Below are 14,404 nucleotides of genomic sequence, written 5' to 3' on the forward strand. Positions count from 1 at the left end.
CCAGACAGAGAGAGACAGAGAGACAGAAAGCGAGAAATCACCCCCCAGGGGGGATGGTCACGCCGCAATCCCTTCTCCTCCATTATCCTCTCGGGATCTTGGGCACGCACGCACATGCGCCTGGCGTGAGTTTTAAGCCACCGGGTCCGGGACACGAACCGCGGTCGACTACGTGGGAGTCCAGCGACATAGCCATTACGCTAACTGCTGGTTCCCTAGTTTGTCATGTTTTATACCTGCATGTGATTAAACTCCAGCAGAAGTTTTCAGTACTCTGGTGTTTTGGTCACTGAACAAAGAGACACTAGAGATTTTTGAGGAGGGCAGAGGAACTTAGGAAAAAATGTGGATAGAGAGACAGAGATCTACAGATAGTTCCCTTTGAAAGGGGAATTATAAAACCATCCAGAGTCTCCCAAGTTGGCTGAACTGTCAGATCACCTGGCCTCAATTGATTTAAGTGAACTCAAGGCTAGTGTTAGGAAGAAGGATAAAACATTCATGCCTCACCACCAAGTCCTCTGATGGGAGGCAAATTAGCCTGCCTCATAGAGATTCCACCTTATTGGGTGCCTTTCCCTTGGGATTTTCTAGGGATCAGTTAATTTACCTGATGAAGTAGTCCATGTTACTGTACCAGTGGGGGAAATTGAGGGAGGTCTCTTTCACTCTCCAGTAACCTGAGCTACCTTTTTTTTTTTTTTTTTTATTTGGAGTGAGGAAATAAGAATTCTTTGGAAGAAAATGTCAGAAACCCAAGAAAAATTGATTTGAGTCAAAAGGAAAATAGAGTGGCTCTTGCAACAGAGAAGTCTAGTTATGGATTAAACATAGCAGTTTGGGAGTTCAAACATCAATTTTAGAACTTGATCCTTCTTGACCTCACTGGTTTCCTTTTTTCTGGAGTCTCTTTTCTCAAGCAAGTTGGTCCAAGGCAGCTCCTTGCATGTCTTAGTTCTCTGGTGAAATTCTGGAGACTGAATCCCTTTGGACACACTTGGCTTACTTTTAACCAATCACTGGGTTAAATGTCCATCTCTAACCAATCACTAGGGTAAGGGTTAAATGTTCATTTCTGATCAATCACTGGGGTCAGTGGCACATTGGTCAAAACTGGGTCATGTGCTAGTCAGCCTAGAACCCAGGAAGTTAACACCCCTTAAACGATCTGATGTAGACATTTAAACTTTCCAGCTCTCCTAGTTTTGTTAGTACCATTTCTTCCACCTGGAGCCCTCATCCTTCTTCTCTGCTTTGCTTCTCTGCCCTTTAATTCCCACCTCCTCAGGTCTAATTGCTAATATGATGTCAATATGTTACTTGGACAGACCTCAGTTTATGCCAAAAGAGGAGATTAGAATAGACAGGCTTCATGGCTCCTTCCATATCCCAAATGAAAAATTCAGTTTCATCCTTCAAGGCTTCACTGAAATGTCATCTCCCCAGCAGCTCCCAATCTGCATGGCTCTCATTTTGCATTGAGTCTTGACTATTATGTTCACATTTTGTCTTTCTTACTCTGAGCTCTTGGAGGACAAAGATTATGTGTGACTCATCCTTGATTCCCCGAGAGAACCTCACACATACCAGGTACTCATAGACTCTCAGGACCTAAGAGAGACCTGAATAGCCTCCATATATTTTTAAAAGTTTATTTATTTATTCTTAGATTAAGAGAGATAGAGACACAGAGATATAGTACTCTAATGGGGTCTTGATGCCACTATCCACCCCCAGCTTCAGCCAGGCCAGAATCATGGACACATGTGTATTTGACATACTTAGGGAAGTCTTGAGACTTGAACTCGGAACCCTACTGCATGGGTTATTACCTGCACCTACCATCCAGGGCCTTCTCTCCAAGTCTTGATTCTTCCTGTATAGTAAAAAATGAATAAATGCCAAAACAGGTCAACAAAAATTATTGTGCAGTTTTATTTTTTAATACTTGGATATTTTCTTTAATATTAATATTTTGACACTAAAGTACACACAATATAATAATTTATTATTCTGTACCCATCAACTACATGACAATAATTTTGATAAATGCAAAATGTCAGAATATTTATGGTAAAATAATAATACTTCAAAACTTTTGATCAAATAGACACTGCTATATCCATTATGGTTTGAATGATAGCTAGTCATAATCTCTCAACTTAATTCTGTTTTCAGTGCTCTACCACAGGTGGCAATGTCCTACAATGTAATCTGCTATTCATAAGGTAATTATAGGATTTATTTTTAAAAACTTAATTCACAACACACTCAGTCAGTTCGGTCTGATGAGGGGACCCATGTTTAAAGATGAAAGATGAGAATCTTCTTCCAGTCCTTCTGTGCATTGTCATGGCTTTACTGTATAACTTCATTTGGTGAAAATGTCGCATCTAAATTTGAGACTTTCTGTGAATGTGTGGCCAGCCAAGTAGCTCCTCCTAGTCTCCTTCTTCTCCTACTCACACCCACCATAATATGTGCTCATGTAGACGTGTGGGGCTGCTTTGAGGGCCACTAATTCAGAGGCCTGACAATGCAGTGGAGATTTGGGGCCTGACAAGGAGGGAGGGTGGTGCTTGGGCTGGCTGACACGGACACATTTGGCGACAGGCTGTGATCACACTGCGGGTGGCCGGACAGCCTTCTTGGTCCATGCATATGCATCATTGCCAGCCCTGGGGTGCTGGGGAGTTGGCCAGCCTCCAGGAAACACCATATGGAAAGTGTGTGGGTTTATTTTTTATTTATTTATTTATTTATTTATTTATTTATTTATTTGTTTATTTTTAGGACTTTACCAAAACAAAAGAAGTAAAAAGGAAAAAGAGAAAGGAAAGTAAACTTAGAGACTGGATCATACAAGGTTAAGGATGGAAAGTCATAAAGCTCACCCAACTGCTCTAGCTTCCGTATGGCTTAGATAGGGAAACTGAGGCATAAAGTGTCAAGGGGGTGTATGAGTCCTAAGGAAAGAGAATAAGCATGACTTCTGCTTCCTGAGTTTCCTCCTGGTCCCTCTTGGGAGTCCTTAGCTGGGATGTGGCAATAGATTGGGGCTTAGATCTCATCTAGCAATCAAATACATTTATTGGCAGGTAGCATTTTACATGTCACGTCTCTAAATCTACCACCAAAGATAATTTCTAACTACTTGAGCTTTAAATTTCCCTTTTGGCTTAAACCATTAAATTAGTTTTTAAATTGTGACAAAATACACATGACAGAACATTTACTATCTTATTTTTGATGTTGCAGTACTTATTGACACAGGGGTATTTGCACAATATATATATTTTTCAATTATGGCAAACGTAACATAAAATTAATCCTCCCAATAATTTCCAAGTGTGTATAGTGCAATATTGTCAACCATGCTCACATTGTTGTCACAGATCCTTAGTCACCTCCCATCCTTCATGACTGAAACAACATCCTCTGAATAAGTTCCTCTATTTCCCTTTCCCCCAGCCCCTGGCAACTAGTATTCAACTTTCTGTTTCTATGAGTTTTGCTTTGGATATATAAGTTGAGTATGCAGTAATTTGCCTTTTTGTGACTGTCTTGTTTTGCCTAGCATAATCCCTTGAGGTTCATCCATACTGTAACATATGACAAGATTTTCTTATTTTTTTGAGGTTCAATTATATTCCACATTTAAAAAAATCCATTCATCCATTGATGGGCATTCAAGTCATATCTACCTCTTGGCTAGTGTGAATAATGCTGCAATGAACATGATTGTAAAAATAACTATTTAAGATCCTGTGTTAATTCTTTTGGGTATAAACCCAGAAGTAGAATTTTTAGATCATATGGGAGTTCTATTTTATATTTTTTATTTTTATTTATTTATTTATTTATTTATTTTTGAGAGATTTTCACTGTAGGGCGCGTGCGCTCACCAGACAGACAGAGAGAGACATAGAGACAGAAAGCGAGAAATCACCCCCCAGGGGGGATGGTCACGCCGCAATCCCTTCTCCTCCATTCTCCTCTCGGGATCTTGGGCACGCACGCACACGCGCCCGGCATGAGTTTTTTAAGCCACTGGGTCCGGGACACGAACTGCGGTCGACTACGTGGGAATCCAGCGACATAGCCATTACGCTAACTGCTGGTTCCCTATTTTTTATTTTTTGAGAAACCTGCATATCGTTTTCTAGAAATACTGTACCATTTTACATTATAAACAAGAGTGTGGAAGAGGTCCAATTTTTTTTTTTATTTTTAGGTTTTTGGCATAGGGCATGTGTACTTGCCAGAGAGAGAGCAAAGAGACAGAAAGAAGGAAAGTGAGAAATCACCCCCCCCCCAGGGGGATAGCCATATCTCAATCCCTTTTCCTTTGTTCTTCTCTTGGGATTTTGGACATGCATACACATGTACCCAGCATGATCATCAAGCCACTAGATCCAGCACTTGAACCTCAGTTGGCTATGTGGGAGTCGAGTAACTTAACCACCATGTCACCTGCTGGTCCTCCTCTTCCCTTCTTAACCACATTTAAGTATACAGGACTAATGTACAGGGTATTCATACCGAAAAAATTCATTTTCAATGTTGTAAAGATATACAGTAATTGAATGTAAAAAATAAGGGGAAAAAAGCATACAGTTCAGTAATATTCAATAGATTCACATTGTACAACCAATTTCCAAAACTTTTTCATCTTAGAAAAAGCTTAAAACCACTTGGATTGGATTTCTATTGCTTGTGATCAAAAATCTCTAATTTATACAACCCCAGTAAAGTGCACCCTGGTTCCCTGGAGAAAGAAAAGGTGAGATGATTTCCCTCTCCCTCTGTGGTGCTTCAACATGCCAGAATATTTTTAGTTTGTACGAGAAGGCAGATGTTGCAATGAGGAAGAAAACCATGTCCTGAGATGGGTGATAATGTTCCTAAGAGGTCAGAGAGGATATCTCATGATTCATTGTTGGGGAGGATGAAAACCCAAAGTGCTCAGAAAGGTGGGATCACATATATAGACCTCAGCTTCCTTATTGACCTGGAGAACTGCTGTTTTGTCCTAACCATAACAAATCTTTCATTTTGTTAGCGAAGTGGCTCCAAATCTAGCATTTCCAGGGACACTTGCAGATCCTGCCCTACCCCTTCTAAAGAGGACATGCCTCAAGTCTAGATAAGCAATTCCTAAATGCAGAAATTGAGGTACATGCCTCAAGTCTAGATAAGCAATTCCTAACTTCAGAAACTGTTTGCTCAGCATTTCTTAGGGTGGGAGAAGTGCTACTTTTATACTATTAGGTTGTCAGGAAAGTCATGATGTTTTTTCCTATGCAAAAATGCATCATGATTTTCCCAACAACTCAATATTTTATACTTTTGTAATATCCCCATTACATTTTCTTGTCTTTTTAAAGAGGAAATCATGTTGCAAACTGGATGTGTTTCAACAAGATTTCTTCCCAGAAGATATAGAGTGTTGGGGGAGCCAGTGCTAGGTTTGGTAATTTCAGAAGTCCTGGTTTGTCAAAGCCAATAATATTCTTATAATCATAAAGGGAAAAAATTACTTAAGATTCCAAAGGGAATCATGATTTAGCAATAGTCCCAAAGGAGAATTAGGGTCTGTGTATGGTGGCTCCTCTTCTTCCTGCTGCCTCCGGAGAAATGATTACTCATTTGTAATTTATTAGCTAATTATACACGGGCAAAAGAATATGAATCACTTGCTATCATTTAGATGATAGCAATTAGCGAAAGCTTGTTGGAGTTCTTTCTGTTGGGGTTATGAGTATGTTTGGACAGCAGGTATTGTGGAGGCCAGCACACCTCTGGGGAGGAGAGATCCTATTTCCCCCATCTTCCCACCTAGCTAGCAAGTTGGTTCTCATCCTAGATTTCCTTATCTCCTCTGACCACAATACTTACTGATTTGTCTTCACTTTTTTTTTTTTTTTGGGAGAGATTTTCGCTATAGGGCGCGTGCGCTCACCAGACAGACAGAGAGAGACAGAGAGACAGAAAGCGAGAAATCACCCCCCCCAGGGGGGATGGTCACGCTGCAATCCCTTCTCCTCCATTCTCCTCTTGGAATTTTGGGCACGCACGCACACGCGCCTGGCATGAGTTTTAAGCCATCGGGTCCGAGATGCGAACCGTGGTCGACTACGTGGGAATCCAGCGACATAGCCATTATGCTAACTGCTGGTTCCCGATTTGTCTTCACTTTTAGGCTCTGTGAGTTTGGGCAAATCACCTTATCTCTCTGGACCCCTATCTGTAAAGAGGAATCATCTACTTTTGCTGCTTGCGTGTAGGAGGCAAGATAGATGGACAGAATGTTAGGTCATGAATTAGAAACACTAGCTGGTTTGCGCCTGACTGCCCATAGTATTAGGGAAATGCCCGCCCTGAGAATCTGTGATTCCTTGCTCCAGAGACGCACTGCACACATGCACATGGATACAGGCTCCAGGATGCTCTTTGTACTATTTCACTTATTAGTAAAGGTCCATCGACAACCTGTGACCAAGAGTAGGGGAATAGCTAAATGAAATGTGGTATATTCAGAAGTTGGAACCCTACCAAGTAGCTGCAAGGACTGACCTAGATCCCTGTGTGCCAACATGGATAGTCCAAGGGGCTGAATACTACTATAGGGGGCCAATAGGTAGTGTTGTGGTTAAGGCATTGGACTCTTACATGGCTGACCATGGTTCAAGTCCTGGACCTAGTAGCTCAAAACTCATGCCCCAAATCCTGATAGGTGAATACTACTACAGTAGAATCCCACTTATGCCAAGAAATTGATATAAAATGTTACACATGCTCTATGGAAAAGCACTCCCAACCCAATTTCTCTCCCCAAATATATACATGTATATTCTGATAAAGGATAGAAAAGGTCCAGAACTCCACATCAAATTAATAGCTTTAAAGAATCAGAATATCATGGATAAAGAGCCTTAGTCATTTGCTCTCCAATCCCAACTTACTGATGGAAAGTGGGACCTAGATTTGGGATCATAACAAAGGAGACTAGCTTTATCTGACTGTTTTAATTTTTTAAAAAAGTGTTTATCCAGCATTTATTGACACCTGACGACCTCACTTGCATCAGGTGTTCTGCTTCATACTCTGGAAGCTCTGACAGCTACTGCTGCCCTTATCCCTTCATCCCCCCAACTCTGCTCTTCTTTTTATCCTAAGATGGATTTTAATAAAGTTGCTGCATGTGGAAGAGGATTATGGGTTCATCTGATTTCCGCTATTTGAAGTCCTGGGGGAAGAAAAGCCTTGTTTAACTCAATTCATAACACTATTAATCCAACCATAAACCTTTTGACGACTTGAAAGCAGAGAGGAGAATTCATTACAGCCCATCTCTAAGCAGCAAATCCTTCCTCTCACATGCCAGCAGGTGAGACTCTCAGGGCTCGGCTGGCTCCTCTGTCTCTCCGAAGGTCATTCTCAGAAGCAGAGTCCTATCACTGAGCATACTTAAAGGATCCTATTATATGGTGAATCTTCCTCCTGTTTTACCCTTTCCAGGTAGGGTAACTGAGGTCCAAAGAGGTTGTGTAAATTGTCATAAGATCATAAAGCTAAAAAGCAGGAACCTGAACTAACTCAACTCTTTTGATTTTACATTAAGGGATATATCTGTTGCAAAACTATTTTAGGGCTGTCGTTTGGTGTGGTTAAGGAAGTAGGATTCCAAATGGCTGACCCAAGGTTTGAGTTCCAGATTGTGAGGCTTGTAAAACACTTTGAGTATGTGTGTGTTTGTATGCCTCAAATCCTGCAAGGATGAACAAATGTATAAGAAGAGATTATGGCACGATCATGCCCCATGGGGTGATGCTTTCTCCCTCTTTGTTTCTCTCTGTCTCTGTTTCTTTCTGGGAAGCATATGTGTCCTATGGTAAATTAAAAATAAAAATTGTTTATAAACAATAATTATATACATATATTTTTAATTTAGGTTTTTGCCATAGGGCATGAGCATTCACCAGAGAGACACAGAGAGAGAAAGAGAGAAGGGAGGTAAAAATGGACATGCCACAATCCCTTCTCCTCTCTTCTCTGCTAGGAATTTTTGACATGCACACACATGCACCTGGTATGATTTTCAAGCCACCAGGTCCAGGGCTTGAACTGTGGTTGGCCATGTGGAAGTCCTGTGCCTTAATCACCATGTCACCTGCTGGTCCAATAATTCCACTCTTTAAAAAACAACTTTATGTATTGGGAACAGCAGATGGTGTAATGGTTACATCACTGAACTCCTATGTAGTTGATGGTGGTTTGAATCATGGACCTGGCAGCTTAAAACTTACACTGGACGTGTGTGTGTGCATGCCCAAAAAGTTTGAGGGGAGAATGAAGAAGAAGGGATTGTGGCATGGCCATCTCTCCTGGGGCTGATTTCTTGCTTTCTAGCTCTCTGTCTCTCTAGAGAGAGATACAGAATAAAAAGAAAAAAAAAAAAAGAAGTCCCATGACCAAAAGAGGCAAAGAAAGATAGAGAGACACTATCCCAATAGGGTTCCAATGTCAAGATCCAGCCCCAGCTTCAGCCAGCCTTAGATCGTAGGCACCTGCATTCCCAGCATGTTCAGGAAGATTCTGGTTGTGAACCTAGAACACTCCCCTATGGATCAGCCTCTCTAAGTATAGAGTTATATCACTATGCCACCAGGCCCCGTTTTACTTTTGAAGGAAATACTTCTAACTCTGGAAAGAGTTACATTGTTAAAATGTTTAACACAGTATAATTTAAAATTTAGACTCTTGAATCAAACTAAATGTGTACCACCAGAGAAAAAGACCACTAATAATAACTCTATGGGTTATTATGCAACTACTGAAATACTTTAAAAGCCTCAAATAATATTAATAGAACCCATAATATGCTGAACAAAACCCTGCAAAGTGAAAATTATGTGTATAAAATTGTTTTATTATAACTTTGTGAAAATTATATGCATAGGAAGAAAGACTGAAAGGAATAAGGCAAACTGTGTTTTGACAGCTTGTGAATTTCCTATGTATTTAATAATACATGATTGAATGTGCTTTGAATTATTATGGTGGAATTATTATATTCAATTCTCTTTTTTGTTTCTGTCCTCTCTAAATAATGTTATTTTTAAATATTATTTTTTATTTAAAAATATTTTTTGAGAGATTTTTGCTATAGGGCATGTGTACTCTCCAGAGAGACAGAAAGTGAAAAACCAACCCTCGCCCCCCCAGGGAGGATAGCCATGCCACAATCCCTTCTTCTCCATTCTCCTCTCAGGATCTTGGGCATGTGTGCACACATGAGTTTTAAGTCATCAAGTCTGGGTCTTGAACCATGGTCAACTACATGAGAATTCAGTGAGATAGCCATTATGCCATCTGCTGGTCCCATTTTAAAAATATTATTTTTGGGAACCAGCAGTTAGCGTAATGGCTATGTCGCTGGACTCCCACATAGTCAACCACGGTTCGCATCCTGGACCCGGTGGCTTAAAACTCACGTCGGGCACGTGTGCATGCGTGCCCAAGATCCCGAGAGGAGAATGGAGGAGAAGGGATTGCGGCATGACCATTCCCCCTGGGGAGTGATTTCTTGCTCTCTGTCTCTATGTCTCTTTCTGTCTGTCTGGTGAGCACATGTGCCCTATAGCAAAAAACCTCTCCAAAAAAATATTATTTTTAATGAATGAATTTTAATGTTTAGAAAGTGATTTTGCTTATTGTCTTAGGTCAAGTTCCCTGTGAAACAGAAGAGAGAAATTTGCATGCAGAACTTTGCTGGGAACAACCTTCAGGATCCACCCCTGTGAGAGTAAGTGTTGCAGTCCTGGACAGAAGGAGAAGTAGGGTTATAATGCAGTTCTAATACAATCCTCAGCTGAGCCCATGGAAACTCTGCAGCTGGAATGGATTATGGAATGTACTGAAATGAGGTCCTTGCCTACATGTGGGCTTAGGCTTTGTAGGGCATTCTCGAAAGGCAGTAAATTTATGAATTGTATGACTTGAGAGGCTAAACTTAGGAACCAAACATTCAGTTTGACTATGGCTTCCCTACTCATAAGATGTGAGAACCAGGGTGTGTGTCTCTCCTACTCTGTCTTATTTTCTTATCTGTAAAAGAGAGATGATGGAAGCAGTACCTATCTCCTATTTCCTTTTCAATCCACACTGGGCAGGTCAGAAATGTATCTCCACCAGTGGTGCCAGTGGTGATGAGGGAGAGGATAAACTCACTTCAACCTGATCTGGCTACTGCATCCCAGGGAGCCCAGATGGAGCCTGCACCTCTTCAATCCCTGATCAGAGAAGAGTTGCTCACGCATCACCACTTCACCATGGCTCAGTGGCTTAGCTAAGATCATGCACGGCCTCTGGCTTCCCCTTATCACTGGGGGCCTCCTGTGCACCCAGGGTGAAGCCTGCCTCAGCAGCATTGGGGTGGAGGATAATCTCCCCATCCTGGGAAGATGCCTGGGAAATACAGTTCCCTGGCTCTAATCAATGTGGCCTGGACTCTCCAGAGATATCAACTGCTGCTCCAGGATGGCCAAATAATTATTATTCTTTAAATGTTTTAAATAAGTCCTAAATATAAATGTAACACAGACATATAATTAAAAGCAATTTAGGTGGCATAAAAAGGTAAATCATGGAAACAATACACAAGCTCTTCTTTTCTACCCCTTCTGAAATTCATTCTCCAGGGATATTGCTGTTAATAATTTCCTGTGGTCTCTATCAGCCTACATATATACATATTCTTAAAATGTATACCAATGGGGTTAGAATATATGCACAGCTCTGCATAATGACCTTTTGCTTAATTTTTAATAGCTGTCTGCCTATTAGTACATATAGAGCTATTTGATCTATTTTAATGGAGGTATTATTCATTCTTATTCTTTAAAACACTATCATTAATTTCTAATTCTCTTAAATTGTCCTAGTTAATTCTAATTCTTTTTAATGTGCTCACTATGCCTTATTTAACCACATAATTCCTTATGACCATTCCAGATTTTTGCTGTACAAACAATGCTGTGATGAACATCTTTGAACATATATCTTTGAAACCGTATCTTTAAAATAAATTCCAAGAAATAGTCTAATTTTAAAGTGTCACATGGGGATTTTAAGAAATGAATTTCCTTTATTACTGGTTTCTTCCCTTAATATGAGGAAGTATTTTATTGGAGATGATCAAAATGTCTCTGGTTGAGTGGGCTATAATATGAGTTTTGATCATATCAATGTTGTGAACCAATGTTTGCTGAGTTCTGTTCCCATAGAGGTTCAGAAACAGAGATGGTATGGTCAACCCAAAGAGTTGCCCATTTTTAGGTAGCAAGTTGACCTCTGCTCCTTTATTCTGGACTTGGAGGGATTTAAGTGCTCCTGGTGATTAACTACAAACCCATCAACCTGCAGTTTGTAAGCAAGTTATAAATGATCCTTTGTACTTCTTGTTGCTTGTGTCTGGCAGGAAGATGTGATGTGGATTTAATTTTTCTAGTTTTGTGATGCTTAGATCTTCCAGTAGTAGCAGTGTAAGCCTCTTCTCACACCACATGTTTGTACATGTAAGACCCAGAAACAGGAGTCATAACATAGGATAATGTTTGTAAACCTTATCATGTGTCAGACACTGATTTTAGGGCTTTATGTGAACAAAGTCATTTAACTCTGAAAGCAAACTGATAATAAAGGTGCAATTATTGTCCACATATTATATGAGGGAACAATGGTAGTTTTAGGGGCTATTCAGCAGACTCCTGACTTTCTTTCTAAGCATATAATGAGTTTATAGTGCTCTGCTCACTTTGAAGTTAGGTTTGGCCATGTTGACTTGTTTTCACCAGTGAAATGTGAGCAAAAGTAGTATGCATATCTTCCAGCTGGAATCCTTAAGAGCCAGAGTGTGGTTCCTTTCTCTCTGCCAAAGGGTTGGCGATGCTCCATATGTCAGGTAGACTGTCAATCTTGTTCCCAAGGTGAGAGTGGCAGAACCCCCCAGTCAACTCAGAAAAGACATGGAGTGTCAGTTAGAAGCACATTTTCTTGATTAAATCATTGTAATTCTGAGATTGTTTGTTATGCCAGCATAGCTTATTCTATCCTAATAAAGGAATTTAAATCAGAGAGGTTAATTTCTCAAGGTCATACTGCTATTAAGTGAAAGAAACAGGATTTAAACTCAGATGCTGTCTCCTGTCTGTTCTTATTCTAGTACAAAGGTACTTCAAAAAGTTTATGAAAAAATGTATATAAACTATAAGTTTATTTTGGTGAAAAAAATTTAAATCTGTGCATCTCTTTCTCATAATACACATTCTCCATGCAGATTTTGAAGACCCCTTGTATACTTAGTAAATGGACCAAACTGGAACTTAAGGAACAGAATCAGAAGCTCTTTCTAAAATTCTAAATGCTTTTGCAAGTAGGAGTTCATGATGGCAGGTTGATAGGGACATTATCTGGGCTTCTCAAGTTGAAAACTACAGAAATTCAATCAAACTGACTAACTATATATCTATCTATGTCTACCTATATAGATATAGAATTGACTTAAGAACTAGGAGCTCAGACAATATATTCAGGACATTGTCTTCCCATCATTTCACCCTACTTTCATTTGTGTTGGCTTCAGTATTAGGCATCTCTCTGACTTAGGAGACCAAAATTTCTATCCTTCAGCTTAGCACCTCAGTGGAGATGCACTTTTGACCCAATTTGCAGGGGAGCATTAAAGACTAGATGAAATAATGAGTGTTAAATGTAATCATGAGGGGAATAGAAGCATAAACATTCAGTATTTAACTGAACAGTGTTAACTGATGAGAGTTTAAATGCCCCCCCTTTCTCCTTTTTTTTTTTTTCTTTCTTTCTTTTTTTTTTTTTTTGGAGAGGTTTTTGTAATAGGGTGCATGCACTCACCAGAAAGACAGAGATAGAAAATGAGAAATCACCCCTCCCCCCCAGGGGGAAAGGCCACACCACAATCCCTTCTCCTCCATTCTCCTCTAGGGATCTTGGGCACGCAGGCACATGTGCCAGGCATGAGCTTAAGCCACCAGGTCCAGGACTTGAACCGCCATTGACTACATGAGAGTTCAGCAACATAGCCATTACACCTACTGCTGGTCCCAAAATGCCTCCCCTTTTAATGAAGAGGTGAAGATTGAAGGTACCCAGCTGCAAAGATCAGCACTGAGATTGCAGCATAGAGAGCCTAAAGGGATTGTCACATTCCAGCCCAGAGGCAGGAACTAGCAGCCAGGAGCAAGGTAATAGCAATATAGCAACAAGTGTGGCAGTGGGGCTGGGTAGCAGCTGAAATGTGCCCGATACTGTTCCAGGTGCTAGGAATTAAGATGAGCCTATGCCAAGACAGATTTTTACAACAAAAAAGCACTAAAATAAATATAATTTCAGATAATAACTGATAAAAAATAGGGAAATGTGATCAAAGATGATCAAGTGATCAGAGAAGACTTCTCTGAGAAGAGTCATGAAAACTAAGTTCCAAATGAAAATTTTTTCATGGGCAGAAGTGGGGAAAGGGATTCCTGGAAGAAGGGACAGAAAATCCAGAGGTGGACAAACCTGGATAGGGTTACAAGAAGGCTGGTGAGGGTAGGGTGAGAGAACAAGGGGAAGAATGACATGAAATGAGGCTGAAGAGGTAGGCAGGGGCTGGATCATGAAAGCCCTTATTGGCCATAACAAAAGGTTGAAAATTATTTTAAACTCTCTAGACACTGGGGCTTAGTCCAGAACCCTGTGGAAGATTCTCTTTGCAGCTGAGATCCCTGAAGTTAACCAGGCTTTTGGAGATTTGGTTCCTGAGCTGTGTTTGACATGGTGAACCAGATCCTTTTTCCTTTCAACATCCTCTATCAGACTAACTTTGTTTAAAGGAAAATGTCAACCAAATTTGGTATCTGTGGGAACCAGCCTATCCTTCCTTCTGCTAAAAACATCTTGTCTAGTGCACATGAATATCTCATCAGGTTCTCTAAAACCCAAGCCTGGGATGGGAATACTTGCATAAGCAATTTATAAAGAGTACATTAGAAGGAACTTGTAAGAAAATGAGAAAAAAACAGGCTAGGGCAAGTGAAGAAATTAAAGGCATGGTTCCAGATGACATCTAGCCTCAGCTTGATCATTTCAGAAGGCCATAGAACATGAATACCAGATGACATCTAGCCTCAGCTTGATCATTTTGGAAGGATATAGAACATGAATGGCCCCACAGGGCTGTATTGTCTTGAAGTCAGTTGACCAGGTTTTTGCACCTCTGTGCTAGTCACTGCTTGCAGACTATGGGTGGGTCTAACTCCTTAGGTTTCTCCAACCCACAGATCAAGGGCAATTCTTCAGAGAAGGGTATATCTGTGAGCCC

The sequence above is a fragment of the Tupaia chinensis genome, unplaced genomic scaffold (genome assembly GCF_000334495.1).
Source record: "Tupaia chinensis unplaced genomic scaffold, TupChi_1.0 Scaffold000422_1, whole genome shotgun sequence".
In the NCBI taxonomy this organism is placed as follows: domain Eukaryota; kingdom Metazoa; phylum Chordata; class Mammalia; order Scandentia; family Tupaiidae; genus Tupaia; species Tupaia belangeri.